The sequence below is a fragment of the Equus caballus genome, chromosome 15 (genome assembly GCF_041296265.1).
Source record: "Equus caballus isolate H_3958 breed thoroughbred chromosome 15, TB-T2T, whole genome shotgun sequence".
Lineage (NCBI taxonomy): Eukaryota > Metazoa > Chordata > Mammalia > Perissodactyla > Equidae > Equus > Equus caballus.
Genome location: NC_091698.1, coordinates 53,711,097 through 53,732,579, shown reverse-complemented (window position 1 = coordinate 53,732,579; position 21,483 = coordinate 53,711,097). Strand labels below are relative to the sequence as shown.

Genomic DNA, 21,483 nt, shown 5'->3' with positions numbered 1-21,483 from the left:
TCACTTCTTCATTGCCTATTTGGATTCCTTTTCTTTTTCTTGCCTAACTGCTCTGGCCAAAACCTCCAGTACTATGTTGAATAAGAGTGGTGAGAGTGGGCACCCTTGTCTTGTTCCTGTTCTCAGAGGGATGGCTTTCAGCTTTTCCCCACTGAGTATGATGTTAGCTGTGAGTTTGTCATATATGGCCTTTATCATGTTGAGGTACTTTCCTTCTATACCCATTTTATGGAGAGTTTTTATCATGAATGGATGTTGGATCTTGTCAAATGCTTTCTCTGCATCTATGGAGATTACCATGTGGTTTTTGTTCCTCATTTTGTTAATGTGGTGTACCACATTGATTGATTTGCAGATGTTGAACCATCCCTGTGTCCCTGGTATGAATCCCACTTGATCATGGTGTATGATCTTTTTAACGTATTGCTGTATTTGGTTTGCCAATATTTTGTTCAGGATTTTTGCATCTATCTTCATCAGCGATAATTGGCCTATAATTTTCCTTCTTTGTGTTGTCCTTACCTGGCTTTGGTATCAGGCTGATGTTGGCCTCAAAGAATGTGTTAGGAACAGTTTCATCTTCCCCAATTTTTTGAAATAGTTTGACAAGAATAGGAAATAAATCTTCTTTGAATGTTTGGTAGAATTCTCCTGAGAAGCTGCCCAGTCCTGGACTTTTATTTTGGGGGAGGTTTTTGATAACTGTTTCAATCTCTTTACTTCTGATTGATCTATTCAGAGTCTCTATTTCTTCTTGATTCAGTTTTGGGAGGTTGTAAGAGTCTCAGAATTTATCCATTTCTTCTAGATTGTCCAGTTTATTGGTATATAGTTTTTCATAATATTCTCTTATAATCTTTTGTATTTCTGTGGTATCCATTATAACTTCTCCTCTTTCATTTCTAATTTTATTTGAGCCTTCTTTTTTCTTAGTGAGTCTGGCTAAGGGTTTGTCAATTTTATCTTCTCAAAGAACTAGCTCCTTGTTTCATTGATCATTTTTACAGTCTTTTTTGTTTCAATTTCATTTATCTCTGCTCTAATTTTTTATTATTTTCCTCCTTGTACTGAGTTTGGGCTTCCTTTGTTCTTTTTCTAATTCTGTTAGGTGTAGTTTAAGACTCTTTATTTGAGCTTTTTCTTGTTTGTTAATGTGGGCCTGTGTTGCTATAAATCGCCCACTTAGGACTGCTTTTGCTGCATCCCATATGAGTTGCTATGATGTGTTTTTGTTCTCATTTGTCTCCAAATATTTTTTGATTTCTCCTTTTATTTCTTCGATGACCCATGGGTTGTTCAGTAGCATGTTGTTTAGTCTCCACATTTGTGTTCCTTTCCTTGCTTTTTTCTTGTAGTTGATTTCTAGTTTCATCGCATTATGGTCGGAGAAGGCAGTTGATATGATTTCAATCTTCTTAAATTTATTGAGGTTTACCTTGTTTCCCAATATATGGTCTATCCTTGAGAATGTTCCATGCACACTTGAGAAGAATATATACTCTGCTGATTTTGGATGGAGTACTCTATATATATCTATTAAGTTCATCAGGTCTAGTTTTTTATTTAATTCCACTACCTCCTTGTTGATTTTTTGTCTGGATGATCTATCCACTGAAGTTAGAGGGGTGTTGAGGTTCCCTACTATTATTGTGTTGTTGGTAATATCTCCTTTTAGGTTTGTTAATAGTTGCTTTATGTACCTTGGTGCTCCTATGTTAGGTGCATATATGAGTATTATGTTTTCTTGGTGGAGAGTCCCTTTTATCATATATACTGCCCCTCTATGTCTCTCTTTACCTGTTTTATCTTGAAGTATACTTTGTCTGATATAAGTATGGCAACATCTGCTTTCTCTTGTTTGCCATTAGCTTGGAGTATTGTCTTCCATCCCTTCACTCTGAGCCTATGTTTGTGTTTAGAGCTGAGATGTGTTTCCTGGAGGCAGCATATTGCTGGGTCTTGTTCAAAGCTTATTTTCTAACTCCAACATTTATCTAGATTTATTAGTTGGTATTATATTTTAAGGTATAGCCTTCCATTTAACCCATTTATTTATATCGCCATGTACTTACGGATTTTAATTTAGTCAATGAGTTTAATCAATCAATATGTCACTGATTTGGCTGGTAGAACTCCTTCAAGCTGGCTCCTGTGTGTTTTACCACGATATTATCATTCTTTCAACATTTTATTGCTTTATGGCACAACAAGCCATTTCCCTAAGGAGACCTGCTTCCTTTTAATAAAGAATGATATTTAGAAACCAAGATCTGGGCATTAGTGTGCTCAGATTGTTACTGAATTGTCATTGTTTCTAGGCCCTCTCAGGGGTCAGAGCTAGGAAATATATGTAGGTATGTACACAAATACACACATATACATACACACATATGGCCCACTGCTGGTTCAGTGACTGAAAGACCTGTAGTTGAATTCTACTCTTAAGATGATCCAAAGAAAAAGGTTTGATACATATACAACAGTTTTGACCTGACCTCACAAAAAAAGTCTAATGGAGATAGAACAGGTGACAAAACAGGGCAAGTAAAAAGACATCCTCTACTGATTCACTAGTCTGACAAAGTGTCATGAAGAAACATCACACACACAATGCTTAATAACAGGTGTTCTGTCTTGTTGGAAAAGGATATTTTTCAATAGAGTAACTACTGCAATGTGGAAATGAAAAAATTCTAAAGCACTGCTAAGTAAGATTCATCACTGACTGCAGATTCTTCAAAAAGAAAGGGTCAAAAGACACAAAAGGCCACATATTGTAATAATTCCATTTATATGAAATGTACAGACTAGGCAAATCCATAGAGACAAAAAGGAGATTAGTTGCCAGGGGCTGAAAGGAGGGGGCAATAGGATGTGACTCCTAAAGCATACGGGGTTTCTTTTTAGGGTGATAAAAATGTTCTGAATTAGTTAGTGATGATGGTTGCAAACTTTACAACTATACTAAAAACTATTGAATTATACACTTTAAAAGGGTGAATTTTATGGTATGTGAGTTACATCCCAATAAAAAAGGGAAGGTCAATCAATAATGCAAGACTTCCTAATGGCACACCAAATGTTAACTTCTGAGAATTCTTGTGTTGCCAGACTTTGTGGGGTTTTCTGTACACCAAACACGGCAACTAACATGTGACAGACAATATAGCCACTTAGGTGGAAAGGTACTTCATCAGAAAAGGTCAACTTGTCAAGAATATAGCTGTAATTTTCAATTTCTTACTTCATTAGTTGACAGAAGTCTAATTTAGCATAGAAATCTTTTTGTAGCATTTGAACATGTACGCATGCTCTGGAGTTTCACTGTTAGAATTCTGTAGCCTATAGTTTTTGGAATATTTGATTCAGCACATGCGCAGTGCATGTTTTTGGGACTCTGTGCCTACTCCATCTTAATTTTAGCCACAGTCTCTGCCTTGCTGACCTCTCCCAGATCGAAGCTGGTCATAAACTAAACCCAGTGTCCCTGACTATTTCATCTAGTTGTTAATTAAATGTCTGTGGGGAATCTCCTCCTTAAAATAGGAAGTGAATTTTCTTCCTGTTGTCATCATGAACTTGATTTCAGCTAACCAACAGCACAGTTAACTTTTCCTTCAATGCTTGCCATCTTCAGTCAAAAGGACTGAAAGGAAAAAATTAAAATTAAAAATTAAAATTAAATTAAAATTAAATATTAAAATAACTTTGCTATTCAAAATTCACAAAAATATAGGAGCATAAAAGAAATTTAAATAATTAAACATTCAAATGATTTTTTTTAAAGTCTGTAGCATTTATACTTCTGAAGTTATTAAAGCTTAAAACGGCACTAAGACTTTTGGGACACTCTTAACTTAGATAAAATCTAAAATTTACCCATAATCATTTAAGAAGGAATAGTAGCTGGGAAATTCAGAAGACCATAATCTACACATGAACTTGCACCCCTCCCCTAAAGATAGAGATGATTTTCTCTTGCAAAAAAGAACTTGGAAAACAAACAAAAAATATAATAATTGTTTGGGTAGACAATCAGGCACAAAACAAGCAAGGGCCTAATGAAAGATGACTTAACTGATTATTTTTAAATCTAAAAGTTCAATGAAAGGCATCTCGTGATGCTAAAAGAATTGAGTTAACAGTTAACATTCAGAAGATCCCATTAAAAAAAAACCTGAAGAAGTGCCTATAGATTAGAAAAATTCCATTGGGACACAGAATGTTGAAGGTGGCAGGTCATTAGATTCAGTGATTCTGAAAATTAAATCCTCATGAATCTAACTTTTACATCTAGAAAAGGAAAAGGGAAAAATAAAATACATTTTAAAAAATAGGACACTAGACACTTTTTTTTAATAGCCTGATCAAGGAACAAAAGAGAAAGTTTAGAGACTCTTAGGTTTCATATAACACATAACTGTTGGGTAGTTACAAACTGGTTATAATTTCATTTCTAAGTGTTATCAATGGATATAAACTATCCAAAGGGAATTAAATGTTGTTTTTAAGAATCAGTTCTAGGCCCACTGTTAGCTAAGTATCTTCAGCCATGACATAGATGATTGGCTGAAATGATCATCAAATATCTAATAAACCAAAAAGGAAATAACAGACCTGGTCAAGGTCTCTTTAAGAGCAGCTAAAACCATCAAGAGTATAGAGTATTTCTGTAAATTTAGACCAAAAACATAAGACTACTTCTGTCTAGAACGACAAAAGCAAAATGGAATAGCATTTATCCCAAAGCTTGAAGGGCCATGAACAGGCTGAGTATAGGATGATTATCAAATCCCAGAATATTAGAATTAAAAATTGCAACCCTCAAAGCTTGTAGGAGATTGTTTAAGACCTCTCAAAAAACTTAGGATTGCATTTTTTTTAAATGAGCAGAAACCTATGAACTTGTTCCAAATACATGACTGATAATACAATTAGGTTCAATAAGGGTTTGAATAAATGTATGGATGACCATTGCTCAGAACCAATAAAAAATAGGCTAGCAGATATAAATGTTGAAAATACATACTAAATATTTTCTGTAAATAATTTTCTGTACCTCAGAAAATTAAAGAAATATCCAAACCTCATAGAATATGAATTATATTAAGACATCTAGGAGCCACTGAGGAAAATAAGGTATCAGTGGTTTAGCACTATGCCCACATTCAATTCATTTCTGAATGGTTCACTGTGTCTAACGAGTGCCTTGCTCATGTAATATCTCAAAGATTTAATAAATTAATTACTATATTGCTAGGTAATCTAAATAGCAAGCAGGAAAATCAATATATATAATCAGGAATCTCACATTAGGTAAGCCTCTGTTATTAAAAAGCACTAAATTCTATTACATGTTATACAACTGAAAAGAAAAGTTATAAACCTGGGCATGTTGAATAAAAACACAATTTAAACGTTAACAAAGAAGGCTGATAAAACAAAAACCTGAGTTATCTTTGACGTTTTCCTCTCACCATCTGCAGGTACATATACAACCATCACCCAGTCCTGTCTATTCTATATCCTAAATATTTCTGAATGTCTAGTTCTCTCCATCTCCATTGCCACCATCGTGTGTCATCTCTACAACTTATCACAGTCTCCCCAATTAACCTATATTCAATACCTTCTCTATACTGCAGGTAGATCCTTTAAGATATAAAATGGATCCTGTCCCTCTCCAACCTCAAATCCATTGAAAATTCCCATTCATTGTCCTTTACTTGGCCTGCAAGACCTTGCATGTACCTCTTCCAATTTCTCCGACTTCACTGCTCTCACCTTGCTCAAATTTAGCCTCTCTGGCTTCTCTTGGGCCTCCAACATACCAGGCTCTTTCCCACCCGACAGTCTTGGCACATGGTAACCCCTCTGGAGGGAGCACTCCTCCCCATCCTTTGCTTTTACTACAGCTTAAATACCAGTTGCTAAAAGGGGCTTTCCCCAATCCTCCATCTCTATTAGACACCCTTTGTTTTTAATTCCTCTCATAGCCCATATTCTTTCCTTTCACAGCACTAATAACAGTTTGAAATTCAATATTTGTGTCTTCGTCTTATGTCTCTATCCCCTACCAGACCCTTTAAGTTCCTTAAGAGCAGAGACCACATCAGTTTAGTTGACCATTATATGCCCAGTGCCTTACACAGTATCATGCATCTATTAGACGTTCAATTTGTTGAATAAACTAATAAATAACGAAATTTTTACATAATTTATTTTCATATAATTTGAATGAAAATTCTGACAAGCCTTGAAAAGGATAGGGCTAGGAAGTACTGAATTCAAATATACAAATGGGTCTCCCATTAAAGACAATGACAGCTCCTTCCATTTCCATAATGGGTAGAATAATAACAATGATAGCTAACGTTTATTGAATGTTTCCCATGTTTCAGGAACTTTTTCTGTATTAACTCATTGATCCATATAATCAATCATTAATCCATATGAGGTAGTTTGCACGTGAGGACCTGAGGCCAAAGAGGTTAAATATCTTGCCCAAGATTACATAAACATGAGACAGATGGAAGTTTTGAAGCTGGGCAATCAGGTTCAGCCACTATGATCTACAGAACACAAGGAAAGAAGTTTAAGTATAATATAACTGGTTTAGATTAGAAAAAAGGAAGAAGTCTCTCATTATGAAAATTACTGAGTAGATTTCTGAAGAAATTCCTTCTCTGGAGAGCTTTAAAAATTCCACAAGAGCCTCTCATGTGTACTGGGAGACGTGTCCAAAAATGTATACAGTAGCAATGCTTGAAATGGTTAAAAATTGAAAACAACCTAAAGTTCATTAATACGGAATATGGAGAATGAATAAAGTACAGAGCAGACAACAAATGATTCACTCTCTCAAAAACTATGTTGAACAAAGGGAATAAGCTGAAGAAACAAATTTTTTCATTCACATAAAATTCAAAAATGATCAAAACTAACATTACACTACTTAGGATATAAATGAAAAACCTATGAATAAAAGCAAGAGAATGATTAACTTAAAACTCAGGATAGGTACCTTTGGTAAGGAAAGACAGGAATACAATTGGGAAGGGACCTATAAGTAGTTTCAAACGCATTGGTAAGGCTTTTATTTCTTAAGCTAGGGGGCTGGTAACTTGTGTTAATTTTTTTTCCTTTATGTTTCATATATGTTATGTATTGTTTCACATATATCTAGATAGAGTTATACTATGCCATGTATGCAAAAAGAAAGATCCAGCTGGAAGGAAGAAGCCCAAGGGAGCAATGTCACAAAACAGATGGAAGTGGGGCCAGCCCCATGGCCTAGTGGTTAAGTTCTGCACATTCTGCTTCGGCAGCCCAAGTCTGGTTCCTGGGCTCAGACCTACACCACTCAGTGGTGGCCATACTGTGGTGGCGACCCAAATACAAAATAGAAGAAGACTGGTACAGATGTTAGCTCAGGGCAAATCTTCCTCAGGAAAAAAAAAAAATAGATGGGAGGGCCCAAGGATTTTAAGTGTTATCCTACCTGTTAACGAACACCTGGCTTTCTTCCTTCTATATCTTTGGTACTGGGAGCCTGTACCCAATTTTCTGATTACAAACATTTGCTAACTCATGTGGACAAGGGATAAGTGGGTTGGAGCTATCACTAACATACGAAAGCAAAAAGGCAGCTTTTAAAAAAACTAATAGTATATTTGATGACTACTACCCCCAAAACTCTCCACCTCCATGTTATCTGCTATATCCTGGTAGACGTGCTAGAAAGCATATTTTCAGTTTAGTTAGTAGTCCCTCAAAGTGGGCTACCTGACTACAACAGAGGAAGCGTCCCTAAAGAGTAGTTCAAAAAGACCCTCTCAACTCCTAATATCTCAAGTGTCTGTTTATAGTTATAACCACTCAAGATAACCCAAGAAAAGAGGTGGTGATATGACTGACTCCCTGTCCTTCTGTTAGTAGGGCCATTTTTCACCACTTATCTCAATACTGAGCAACTAAAACAAACTACACAAATAACTGGGTGCTGAAACCAAGATCACAATTATCTACCATTCTCATTTTCAAATTTGCTTTTAGCAAAATGATTAATCTCATTGACTTGATGTAAACATTACAAACGTGAACTTACAAAAACATCTGTGTAAATAAAAGATCACTTTATTTGTTGTATACTATGCAATAAAATGAAGACTTTCACTTGGAAAAAAGGTTCTTTGCTATTTAACAAAAAAAAAGTTTGAAAACATAACTATATCATGTATTGCCAAACAAAAATGGCAGAAGACAAAAATGTGGATCACTTTTTTGAATCTGATACACAGAAGGCATTCAATAACTGTTTATGTCCTTCCTCACCAAACAGTAGCCTGATTTTTCTTTTTTCACCTTAGCCTTCATCTTACCAACTTTTCCCTTGATTTTCTTCATCCAGCCTATGAGAAGTTGTTGTTTTCCATCAGATATATTGAAACAGGGGCCATGAAAGTAAAGGAAGTGTTAAGGGACAAAATAAAACCAAAGGATGAAGAACTTGGGATAGGAATTACCTGCCCCAGGGACTGACTAGGGAGATCCATCCAGGTAAATGATCACTATCAAGTTTATATAGCAGAAAGTGAAGTGTATATATTATATAGGGGGAAAATAGAATGCCAAGAACATTAGAAATGGGAATTGAAGGTTTCTCATATTTCTTTTTTTTTTTCCCCCTGAGGAAGATTTGCCCTGGGCTAACATCTGTGCCAATCTTCCTCTGTTTTGTACGTGGGTCGCTGCCATAGCATGGCCGCCGACAAGTGGTATAGGTCCATGCCCGGGAACCAAACCTGGGCCACTGAAGCAGAGCATGCTGAACTTAGCCACTAGGCCATGGGGCTGGCCCCTCATATTTCATATTTTTAACAAACACTATACCTATAATTTAGTTTTGTTCATATACTGTACTTTATTTGCAATATGCTAGTCATGAAGCTTTAATTCAGGTTTCATTTTCTAGGGAAGTATATTATAGTAGCTAGGAGCACAAGCTCTAAAGTCAGGCATCCTGGGTTCAAATCTTGTCTCTGCCACTTACTAGCTGTGAAACTTTAGGTAAATTATTTAACACCACTATACCTCACTTTCCTCCTGGTCAAATAGAATAATAGGAACTACTCAACTAAAGTTCTTGTAATGAATAAATGTGATAATACATGTAAAGAGCTTAACACAACGCTTGACAAATAGCACTCAATAAATGTTAGCTACTATAATTATTATTTGCCAGAGAATTTCTGCATTATTTCAGCACTTTTAGAGGCTGCTGGTAGTTTCTACTCTACCATTTAAAAATTATCTTATGTTTGAATATCTAATCACTTAAATGAATTTGTAACGTTTCTTTGAAATCTGGATTCAGCCGCATGCCAGCACATTGAAAACTGCTAACCTCATGTTTTAGCAAGACCTCTTTTCATTATTGTTTAATGATTGCTCTAGGGATAACAACACACACGCTTAAATTTTCAGAGAATTAATACTGCACCACTTCACGTAAAATGCAGGAACCTTGCAATTCCCTGTCCTCAACATTATGCTATAATCATTGTATGTATTACATTTACATATACTACAAACCTCCCAATACAATGTTACAATTTTTACCTTAAACAGTCATATGTGTTTTAAAGAAATTGAGAGAAATAAATATGTTTACCCAAATATTTCCCATTTCTAGTGCTCTTCATTCTTCTAGAAGATTCAAGTTTCCATCTGGTATCATTTCCCTTCAGCCTGAAGAACTCCCTTTTAGCATTTCTTGTAGTGCAGGTCTGCTGGCAACAAAATCTCATTTTCTTTTATGCAGTGTTATTCTCTCTTTCTAAGTGTTGACTCCCCTTCAATTTTTGCCTACTTATGGTCACTCTCCAATGCCATAAGAGAGTGGTGTGGTTTTGTATTTTGTCCAGAATTTGTCATGATTTTCTGTAGGAGGATTAGTTCAATACAAGCTATACCACTATTACTAGAAGCAGCTCATATTTTAAGATGCCAGAAAGGTTTTAAATAGTCAAAGGATGTTCTTTTTTTTTTTTTTTTTTTTTTTTGAGGAAGATTAGCCCTGAGTTAACATCTGCTGATCTGCTGCCAATCCTCCACTTTTTGCTGAGGAAGACTGGCCCCGAGCTAACATCTGTGCCCATCTCCCTCTACTTTATATGTGGGATGCCTGCCATAGCATGGCTTGCCAAGCGGCGCCACATCCACACCCAGGATCTGAACTGACAAACCCCAGGCCAACAAAGCGGAACATGCGAACTTAACTGCTGTGCCACCAGGCCAGTCCCAAAAGGATATTCTTGGACATGTGACCATAAGGTGAAAGAGAGATTACAATGCTTCAAAATGATAAATTCATAGTTATTGCTATTACTTCATAAATTGATTCATGTGGTCTATTAGGTTATAACCAGCAACCTAAATTATGTCAGCATCGCTTCTATTTTTCCCACATACAATACATACACTTCACTTTGTCCTACGTAAACTTGATAATGATCATATGCCCAGAAACATAACCATGTACCTGGTTGTTTCTTCTACTAGTTAGAGTTTTGTTTTGTTTTTCTGTGTTTAATAAACAACAGAAAGCAACTCCAGTTAACTTTAGCAGAAAAGAAACTTATTGCCAGAAAATCAGATAGATCACAGAATCAATGGAAGTGTAGAGAAACAGGCTGCAGAGAAAACCAAAGGAGGCAAGATATGATCAAAATCTGAAACCACATACTCAGGTCCCATAGCCCTTGGAACCCCACTGAATACTCATCCCCACTCTCCACTCCTACACTGCCGAACTCTCAACTACTCAGAAGCTGCATCATCTAATCTAAACTAATTTAACGCCCATTACTCCCTTAAGAGTCAGTGTCCTGGGCAGGACTATCTGATTGGCTCACAGTTTAGCTGCCAAGGGTAGACAGGTAGAGCCTACCTCACTATACTTGGTATTCCTCCAAAATGAGAAGGGTATGCAACTGTAAATTAGTTCTAATATATTATTATTAATTATAAAATGGAAAGTATAAATGATCGGCAAGGGAGTAAACATCAGAGCAAAATCATACAATACGAGGATTTCGTAAAAATAAAGTCATGCTTGCTTCTTTCATGGTTCAGGGCTTCTAATTATTTTGGAGTTCAAGTTATACCCAACTTAAAATCTGATATACAAAGCTCTCATTTATAACACAAATAAGGCAAGGAGGAATTAATTCCATTAAAAGAAGGATCTTGCTTTTCGAAAGTATTCACTGCTGCCTTCAAATAACTGGCTCTTCCATTACAATTAAAATAAGATTAGTTTATAAAAACCCTATTTTCTTCTACTTTCTGAATCAGGACACAGGTTTTAATCATTCTGCATTTACACTCAAAACATCATATTATTGATTCACAAATTCATGCATTTTTGGATGCCCATCCTCACTGAATTTACATGACTAAACTGAAATAACTGGGTGGACGTGAAACAATTTCTCTCTTGTGACTACTAAAATCAAGCTAATATAAAGTACCAGAGAAGGAACCAGTATTGAACAGTAAGGAAAAATTGTGAAAGACTGAAATTTAATGGATGTCTTGGCTAGATTGGCCATTTTTGTCTGTCACTGACTAGGCTTTTTTATAACTCTGTAGAGAAAGAAGTTAACCTGTAGAAAACTGATAATCATACAAATGATTCCTGTCCATAGAAATGAAAATAGGTCCAGATTACTGTCCAGTGGATATTGATTAGTTTTGCCTGTTCTTCAGTGACTTTAAATTCATTTCAGTATTCCTTATTTAACTATAAATATGTGGTACTCAAACTGGCAGTAATATCATACCATTATTAATTAATGAGTTGAATAAAATCTTTGACACATGTTCATTTTATATCTGTATAAAAGTCATGATCATAGTCTCTCTTAAAATTTATCCTTTAACAATAGTCTGCTTAGTAGAGGGATAAAATGAAAATATAAACACACACAACTGCCACCAATAATTCTATAATACAGCCTTAAAAAATATGGCAAAGGAGGGCTGCTTAGCAGATAACTGTTGCAACTAAAAATACTCAGGATCATTGATTAGTAATTATTTCTCTATACTACATACTAGAATAGCCTAGAAATGTCTTGTTCTCTATTATAGATAGTATGTCTGTCTGTCTCTATATACACACACAGTATATATACATACACACACATATTACTATATAGCATACAGCATATATACTGTACACTATAATTATCTTATACAGTACACAGTAAATATATAAACATACTACTATACATATATACGGCACACAGCATACAGCATGTAGGTCTGTATGCATATGTATATATATGCTACAGACAGTATAAAAAATGAGAACTGTTCTAGTAGTAAATGGATAATCATTTCCATCACTTAGAATAAGAATCCAGAAAATAACTAAGAATTCTAGTCTCCTGTATTTTAACGCTTCACCTAGTTGTTTACTACAATCAGGAGCACAATTCATAATTCAGTACCAAGAGTTTATTTTCTTTTTATAGGCACTCAGTTAAGTAATTTCATGTTTTCACTTAAACATAGGTTAAATATCCACTATTTAATGGCTTTCCCATAATCAACTTATAATAATAATAAGAAGAAGATTTTCACAGCCAGGAACGACCATGTTCTTTTCAAGTCTTCACTATAAGGTAGTTCCACAATTCAGTTTCAAACATTCCGAAAGTAATTTCAAATAATAGTAATCAAAATGCTTTTTAAAAATCCCTTGGCAATGAGTTCTATTCAGCATGGTAACTTAATTCATTTTAGATGCATGTTTCAAACTTTTATATTTAATCCTACCTAGAGAGTAATTCCCAAAGTGACAGTTCCTGAAGCCAAAACCCAGACTTCATGTCTCTAGAGTAATCTTGCCTTGTAGTAGTTTTAACTTCAGTAAATCTATAGGCCCTTCCCAAAGTATTCTGGCTGGCCTGGGCTTGTTGTAAATAGTTGGTTCAGTCAGATAGCTTTTTAAATGTCAAAACACTTAACAATTCACATGATGTACAAGGAAACTATTGTACTTTAAAATAAAGATGCGTTTCCTCTTGTGAAATTAAGTTAATCATTTGGGAGACTCTGCTTAAAGGGAATGGGATAGTTTTATGCTCTTTAGAAAAGAACTGAGAGATGAGAGAGCATCTCATCTCATTTTTCCCTCCCTTTATCTCATTTCAAGCATGACCTAGAGACCAGATGTTTTATGTATGACAGAAAGGGAAACAAATCATTAAAGGATGTAAACCTGCAAAATCTAACAGTCATATAAGCCTATGAGATTCCCAAAAACTGTTCTGTATTTTTAATATCTGAAAATAATCAAATAGTTTTATGCTAAATACAAATTTTCCAGGCTCCCAAGTATACCGTCTCTAAAATTTTAAACAAATATACTTGATATGAAAAATAAAATTTTATCCAAATATTAAATATTATACTGAGTATTTGAACAGCAAACACAAACAGTCCTAATCCCCATCACAGACTATGTTGTGAAATGTTAATGTATTTAAATTTTTTAATTATACATGGAATTAACTGAAACACTGCACTTTAAACAATTAGTTATTAATAACTCAGTCATATTAAATAACAAGCACATACGAACAAGTGATACCACGTGCAGGAAATTTTCAAATTGTACATTACGGGAAACCTAGTTTTGGCTTCTGGAAAATGTTACCTGCAAACAGTCTAGTCTACACAGATATTCACAGAAGTGCTGAATAGCTCTTTTAAGGAAAACACGAAATGATGATGCTGTAACAACAGAAAAGTATAAGGAAATACACTGAGTAACATTTATACTTCTTGATCAGGCCAAATTAATAAGACAGACTTAATTAACAGTCATGGTTTCAAAATATTTTTAGTGAATAATACAAGGTATTAAATTATCGAAAATCCTTGTCCTAGTTTTATACCAATTTTCAGCATTATCATTATTTAAAATAAATTAAAATAAATATCACAATATTAACATTCTGAAAATAACTCAGAAAGTAAACCACTTAGCTTACATTGCCTACAAACAGAGTAGGACTCTTTTCTGGCAGGATGAAGAATCAGTAAGCAGATACATATTGCCAACTATATCCACAGTTAGCCACTTAGGGAAAAAAGCCCTCTCCACCAATCCTACTTCAAGGGGAGCTAGCCACAGGATATTCCACGAAAAGGAATAATATGTGTTCTGAAAATCATGCGCGTGCTCTCTCTCTCTGGAACTATGGATATACCAGACAGTTAAGAGCAAGAAGAAAAGCAGAAAGATTTTAAAAGAAGTCAGGTTACTGGTGGATCTGTGAACTCCTAAAGCTAGATGGATAGTTAGATAACCAAGAACCCATAAGTTTCTGAGATTCTAGAATGGCCTATCAGTTCCATTCTCCGTGAGGCTCACATAACTGTCTTATTTGTTCCTGTTGGGGGAAGCGGAGAGTGGGATTGAAATCTCACAGTTTGACTTTTCCTGGGTCCCTGTGAGGTCTTGCCAAGTGGCTAACATTTGTCTTTTTCCTATTATTATATGTATCCCTACAGTACAGCTTCCTCTTACAAAGCATCTGAGGTGGTTTCTATTCATAAAAAAAAACAAGAGTGCTAAATAAAAGAACTTGTGTTTTTATTTTAGCCCATTTCCTCTTAAGTCATGCCAAATTAGAAAAAAAATTATCATTTACTTAAAAATAAACCCTTAGTGTACTAATGTAATCCACTAAATAAAATAAGAATTCATGAATCTATACTGATTAGATAGATAGACTAGATAGGTAATTAGATAGAGTAATACTGTGATATACTAAGAAATATACATATTTGATCTTCATGCCTGGTTCCCGGCACAAGAGCTTCTGAAACTCTTGGAGTTTCCTGAGTGATAAGAGTGCCTTTGGTATCCTAATGAGATGACTCTTGGCTGAGGTGCTCCTAGATAGCTTCAGGCTAGATGCTGGCACTAGAAAGACCAAGGCATGATTAGATGTTAGAACTTTCAGCCTCACCCCAGGACCTGGAGGGAAGAGAAATTGGGTGGAGACCAGTTAATCAACAATGGCCAATGATTTAATCAACCATGCCCACATAGTGAAACCTCCATAAAAACTCCTAAACTACAGAGTTTGGAGAACTTCTGGGTTTTGGGACACATCAAGATGTTGGGAGGTCATAGGCCCAGAGAAGGCATGGAAGTTCCATACCGCCTCCCCCATACCTTGTCCAATGCTTCTTTTCCATTTGGCTGTTCCTGACTTGTATCCTTTATAATAAATCAGTAACAGCAAATAAACTCTTTTCCTGAGTTCTGTGAGCCATTACAGCAAATTATTGAACCTAAGGAGGGGTTGCAGAAAACTCCAATTTATAGCCAGTTGGTCAGAAGTATGGGAGGCCTGGATTTGCAATGGCTCTGAAGTGGGGAGAGTGTGGTGGGACTGAGCCCTTAACCTGTAGGGTCTTGCTAATCCCAGGTAGTTAGTGTTACTATTGAACTGATTGTAGAACACCCATTTGGTGCCTGCAGAAAACTGGATAATTGTTTGGTAGAGAAAACCCACATATTTGGTGTCAGAAGTGTTGGTAGTGAGAGAGAGACAGAGGGAGAGAGGGAAAGAGAGACAGGTAAGAAGGAAAACTTAAATGTACAGTAGAATGCCACCTAATAAATGTTGAAGAAATGACAGACTTTGAAAAGCACTTTACAATCACAGCAATAACTAATTGGACAAAAATCATCAGTGATGCTAAAATTATGGGTTAAAGTTTGATAAGAAACAGGATATTAACATAATCTCAAAGTAAGTTCCCACCAATTACTTATTAATTACAAGGGAAAAAGTGGTAATTTTATAGTGAAGAAATCTGGTGAACAATACCTTAATTAAATGATTACAATTAACATCACAAATAATAAGACAAACTGTTGTGATACCCTGATAAGTCCACAACATTATTTATGCAGTCTTCTTGCAAAAATGCATAACCTGAATTTAATTAAGAGGAACTTCAAACAAACCCAAATTGAGGGCCATTCTCAAAATAACTAGCCCATACTCTTCAAAAATGTCAATTGTCATGAAAGACAAAGAAAGCTAATAAACTGTTTCAGATTATAGGAGATTAGACATGACATCTAAATGTAATGCATGACCTTGTATTGGGGAAAAAATGTCATAGCACATTACTGCAACAACTGACAGAATGTGAACATGAGAGTATACTAAATAATAGTTATGAAATAACAAGAAATATATATATTGGTCTCTGTCGCTGGTTCCTGACACAGGGCTCCTAAAACCCTTGTAAATAGAGGTGCTAGGAGAATCTTTTGTTCTTAATTTTTAGCCTCTGATCCTAGTTCCCAGCACAGAGTTCCTAAAACTCTGATGATTTCCTAAGTGATGAGAGGACTAGGAGCACCTTTTGTTCAAATATTTGGTCTTTGACCCCAATTCCCGATACAGGGCTCCTGCTCCTTTGGAATTTTCTAAGTGATAGAAGTGTCTTTTGTTCTAATGAGGTGACTTCAGGTGTGCTCTTGGATTGGCGCTGGTCACCAGAAAGACCAAGCCATAATTAGAAGCATGGAGTTTTCATCCCTGTCCCTCATTCTCTACAGAGGAAAGAGGGGCTGGAAATGGCGTTAATAATTGATTATGCCTACATGATGAACCCTCAATAAAAATCTCAATACTAGAGGTTCAGACAGCTTCTAGGTTGGTGAACACATCCATGTACTGGTAGGGTGATGTACCCGAACTCCACAGAGACAGAAGCTTGTGTGCTCAGGACCTTCCCAGACCTTGCCCTATGTATCTATTTATCTGGTGTCCATCTGTATCCTTCCTCATATCCTTAATATATAATAAACTGGTACACATAAGTAGGTGTTTCCCTGAGTTCTGTGAGCTGTTCTAGCAAATAATCAAATCCAAGGAGGGGGAGGTCATGGGAATCTCTGATTTGTAGCCATACAGAAGTTACAGGTGACCTGGAAATCTACCACTTGCAATTGGCATTGAAGTGGGAGGCACTCTTATGGGACTGAGCCCTTAACTTGTGGGGTCTGATGCTATCTCCAGGTAGATAGTGTCAGAATTGAGTTAAATTGTTGGACACCCAGCTCGTGTTGCAGAATTCCTTGGTGTGGGAAAAATCCCCACATATTTGGTGACCAGAAGCGTCAGAAGTGAAGTGTTCTGTGAGTAAGGAAGAAACATACGAGGAAGACTGAGTTTTTTCCTACAGTATAGTATACTTTAATGTTAAGTTTTCTAAGTTTTATAATTGTATAGTGGTTATGGTAAAGAACATCCTTGTTCTTGGAAAATATTCACTGGAGAATATAAAGGTATAAAAGAGCATGATGTCAGCAACTTACTCTCAAACGGCTCATATTTGAAGAAACAATGACCAAAAATTTCCCAAATCTGTTGAAAACCAAAAACCCATATATCCAAGAATCATAATGAACCTAAGCACAAAAAAAAATGAGAAAAACTATACCAAGATACATTATAATCAAGTTACTCAAAACCAGTGACAAAGAGAAAAACAGACACTTAAATACAAAGGAAAAAAGATAAAGATAACAGCACATGACATCAGAAACAAGGCAAATGAAGACAGTGGACCACCATCTTTAACATACTGAAGGAAAAAGCTATCAGCCTAGAACTTTATACCCAGTGAAAGTCTCTCTCAAAATCAAAGGTAAAACAAAGACTTTTTCAGACATACAAAGCTGAGAACTTTTCCATGCTATAAATATCATAGAAAGGAAGTTATTTAGGCAGAAGGAAAGTCATGCCATATTAGAAATATGGATCAACAGAAAGAAATGAATATACTGAAAATGATTACAAGAGGAAATATTAGATATTTTTTCTCATTACTTAAATCTCTTTAAAAGATAATTGTTTAAACAAAAATAACAAGAACATAGTTGGGGCTTACAACTTACGTAGAAATAAAATGTATGAGAATCATAGCACAATGGTCAGGAAGGAAGAAATGGAAGTAAATTATTGAAAGTTCTTATACTATAAGCAAACTGGTATAACATCACTTGAAGGTAGACATGAGAAAAGGGTATATGCTATACACCCTACAGCAGTCATGAAAATAACGAAACCGTATTACTAATAAGCCAACAAAGGAGATAAAATGGAATCAAACAATTTCACTTAATCAAGGAGGATGAAAAAGAGGAAGTGGGGAACAAAGAACAGATGGGACAAACAGAAAACAAACAACAAGATAATTGATTTAAACCCAACCTTGAAAACTTGAATGGGATCTGCAAAAAGGAAAATTCTTCTCCTAAGGTAGAAGATTCATGAGAGGCCTTTATCCTTTTTCAAAGTTGCTGTTCCATAATAAAAGAAAAAGCTCTAAGCCACTATGTAATCTTCTTATAAAGTATCAAACAAACAAGAGTGATCACATGTGTATATTATGTACTAAATAAATATATATTAGAAATATAAAACCAAATAAATGAAACAAATACTCATGTACCCACACAGAAGAGTCCCAATACATTGAAGACCCCAGTGCACTGTCTCCTACTCTCAACTCCAGGCAACTACTATCCTGAATTCTGAATTAATCATTCCCCTGCTCTTCTTTATGGTTTTACCAGATGTGTATGAAACCCTGAATAATAGAATTCTTATACATTTTTAAATTTTATAAAATAGGATAATATTGTATGTATTATGTGATTTGCTTTTTTCACTCAACATTATATTTTTGATATTCATCCATGTTGGTGGGTGTAGTTAGGGTCCATTCATTTTCAACATATTCATTCATTCTCATATTAATGGAAAAATGGGTGTTTAAAGTTTTGCTCTAGAAACAGTGCTTATGAACATTCTTGTACAGCTCCTGAATTAAATGGATAGCTATAAGAGTGGAATAGCTACAAAAATCAAACAACCCAATCAAAAAATGGGCTGGAGACATGAACAGACATTTCTCCAAAGAAGATATACGGATGGCCAATAGGCATATGAAAAGATGCTCATCATCGCTGATCATCAGGGAAATGCAAATCAAAACTACACCAAGATATCACCTTACACCGATTAGAATGACAAAAATATCTAAAACTAATAGTAACAAATGTTGGAGAGGTTGTGGAGAAAAAGGAACCCTCATGCACTGCTGTTGGGAATGCAAACTGGTGCAGCCACTATGGAAAACAGTATGGAGATTCCTCAAAAAATTAAAAATAGAACTACCATATGATCCAGCCATCCCACTACTGGGTATTTATCCAAAGAGCTTGAAGTCAGCAATCCCAAAAGTCCTATGTACCCCAATGTTCATTGCAGCATTATTTACAATAGCCAAGACATGGAAGCAACCTAAGTGCCCATCAACAGACGAATGGATAAAGAAGATGTGGTACATATATACAATGGCATACTACTCAGCTGCAAAACAGAACAAAATCATTCCATTTGCAATAACATGGATGGACCTTGAGGGAATTATGTTAAGTGAAATAAGCCAGCTAGAGAAGGATAATCTGTGTATGACTCCACTCATATGAGGAATTTAAAAATGTGGACTAAGAACAGTTTAGTGGATACAGGGGAAAGGTGGGGTGGGGGGTGGGCACAAAGGGTGAAGTGGTGCACCTACAACACGAATGACAAACATTAATGTACAACTGAAATTTCACAAGATTGTAACCTATCATTAACTCAATTAAAAAAAAAAAGAGTGGAATAGCTACATTATGTTTCCAGACTTTATGGTCACTCTGGGTTATTACCCCCATTTTATTAATAAAGTGAAGTTTACAGAGGCCAAGAAACTTGTTCAAGGTCACATAGCTAGGTAGTTGAGTTAAAACCAATAAATTATACTACTTCTACTTAGAAAAAACACAAGGTTAGGTAGCTCATACTCCTGGAAACAAGTAATTATCAAACAGAATCCTAGGAGCCAGTCCCGTGGTGTAGTGGTTAAGTTCAGCGTGCTCCACTTCAGTGGCCCAGGCTTGCAGGTTCAGATCCTGGACATGGACCTAGACCACTGGTCAGCCATGCTGTGGTGGTGACCCACATACAAAGTAGAGGAAAACTGGCACAGGTGTTAGCTCAGGGCTAATATTCCTCAAGCTGAAAAAAAAAAAAAGCGGAAGACTGGCAACATACATTAGTTCAGGGTGAATCTTTCTCAGCAAAAAAAAAACAAAAAAAAAAAGAATCCAAATGGATATTTTATCTTGTTTTACATGAAACACAAACGTTGCATATACATATATGATGGTATATGTAGCCTAGGTGTGTAGTAAGCTATATACCATTTAGGTTTGTGTAAGTACACTCTATGATGTTCACACAACATAATGACTCTCTTTTCAATCACCTAATGATGCACTTCTCAAAACGTATTCCCATCAATGACTGTAATCATTTTTAAAATATTCTGTATTCATTTTAGAAGTTATTTCAGAATACCTTCAAAAACTGTTTTGCATGTCATCGAAACCAACCAAATAATTTTCAAGACACCTAACATTATCCTTGCATTTAAAAAAGAGTACAAACCCAAACTTTTTTATTAGGTAAGTCAACTAATAACAATTTAGCCCTGTACAATCCTTCAATTTAAAAATATTTACACAGAGAGGATTCTGGGAAGCTAGTGGAGTAGGGAACACCAGGAATCTGTCTCCCTACCTAGACAACAATTACAATGGCAGAATCTGTCTGATGTAAATAGTTTGGAACTCTGAAGTCAGTTGAAGGCTTGCTACTTCCACGAGAAGACTGGAACAGGCAAATTTCAGTTAATTTTGGTCAATTTCAACTCTTAACACAGTAGCAGCTACTCAAACCCCATCCTGAGCCATATGGCAGGCAGATGTGCACATGTTCCTGGAGCAGCTTGCAGAGCTGGGTGGGAGAAAAGAACTGTCCTCCAAATACTGAAAATCTCTGCTCTGATTGCTGATTACTGCTTCTGATCACAGAGGTGCAGACAAATAGACAGCCACTGTTCTTGCATCTTCTCTCATTGCCGCAAGCCCTTCCCCCTCTAGCTGAAGTGACTTCCCAGAGATTTAAAGGGCCAGAGCCCTGTCTTCACCATCCTCATTTTTTGCATTATCCTCTTTGGAGATCCAAACATTAAAGACTAAAACATTCAAAAACCACTGCATATATATGAGGAAAATTAGAAAGTGACCAGACATGCCAAGAGAAAGGATCAGAAAAGACCTGAGGAGACATTAAGTTTATATCTCAGTCTGATCTTTGGCACAGAGATAGCCCACAATAACCAAAAAGACAAAAAAAAAAAAACAGCAAACTCTGGGGAATGCAGAGAATTTGATTCCCAGAGTTACCATATTATTAAATTCAAATGTCCAGTGTTCACTGAAACATCACAGACATTCAAAGAAACAGGAAACTAGAA

The 21,483-nt window shown here is 35.7% G+C and overlaps 1 protein-coding gene across 7 annotated transcripts in view; it reads right to left on the bottom strand.

The window, feature by feature from the left end:
• Positions 1 to 21,483, bottom strand: part of WDPCP (WD repeat containing planar cell polarity effector) — a 379,254-nt gene that overhangs the window by 342,035 nt on the left and 15,736 nt on the right. Inside the window, exons 1-2 of one of the 7 annotated variants that reach the window (XM_070235383.1) lie at positions 14,067 to 14,402; positions 13,730 to 13,806 (exon numbers count right to left, since the gene is read on the bottom strand). The exons of the other annotated variants lie outside the window; for them this stretch is intronic. The gene's annotated coding sequence lies outside the window, so the exon portion shown is untranslated. Of the gene's footprint in view, positions 1 to 13,729; positions 13,807 to 14,066; positions 14,403 to 21,483 lie in introns of those variants that run through there. 7 annotated transcript variants of the gene reach the window in all.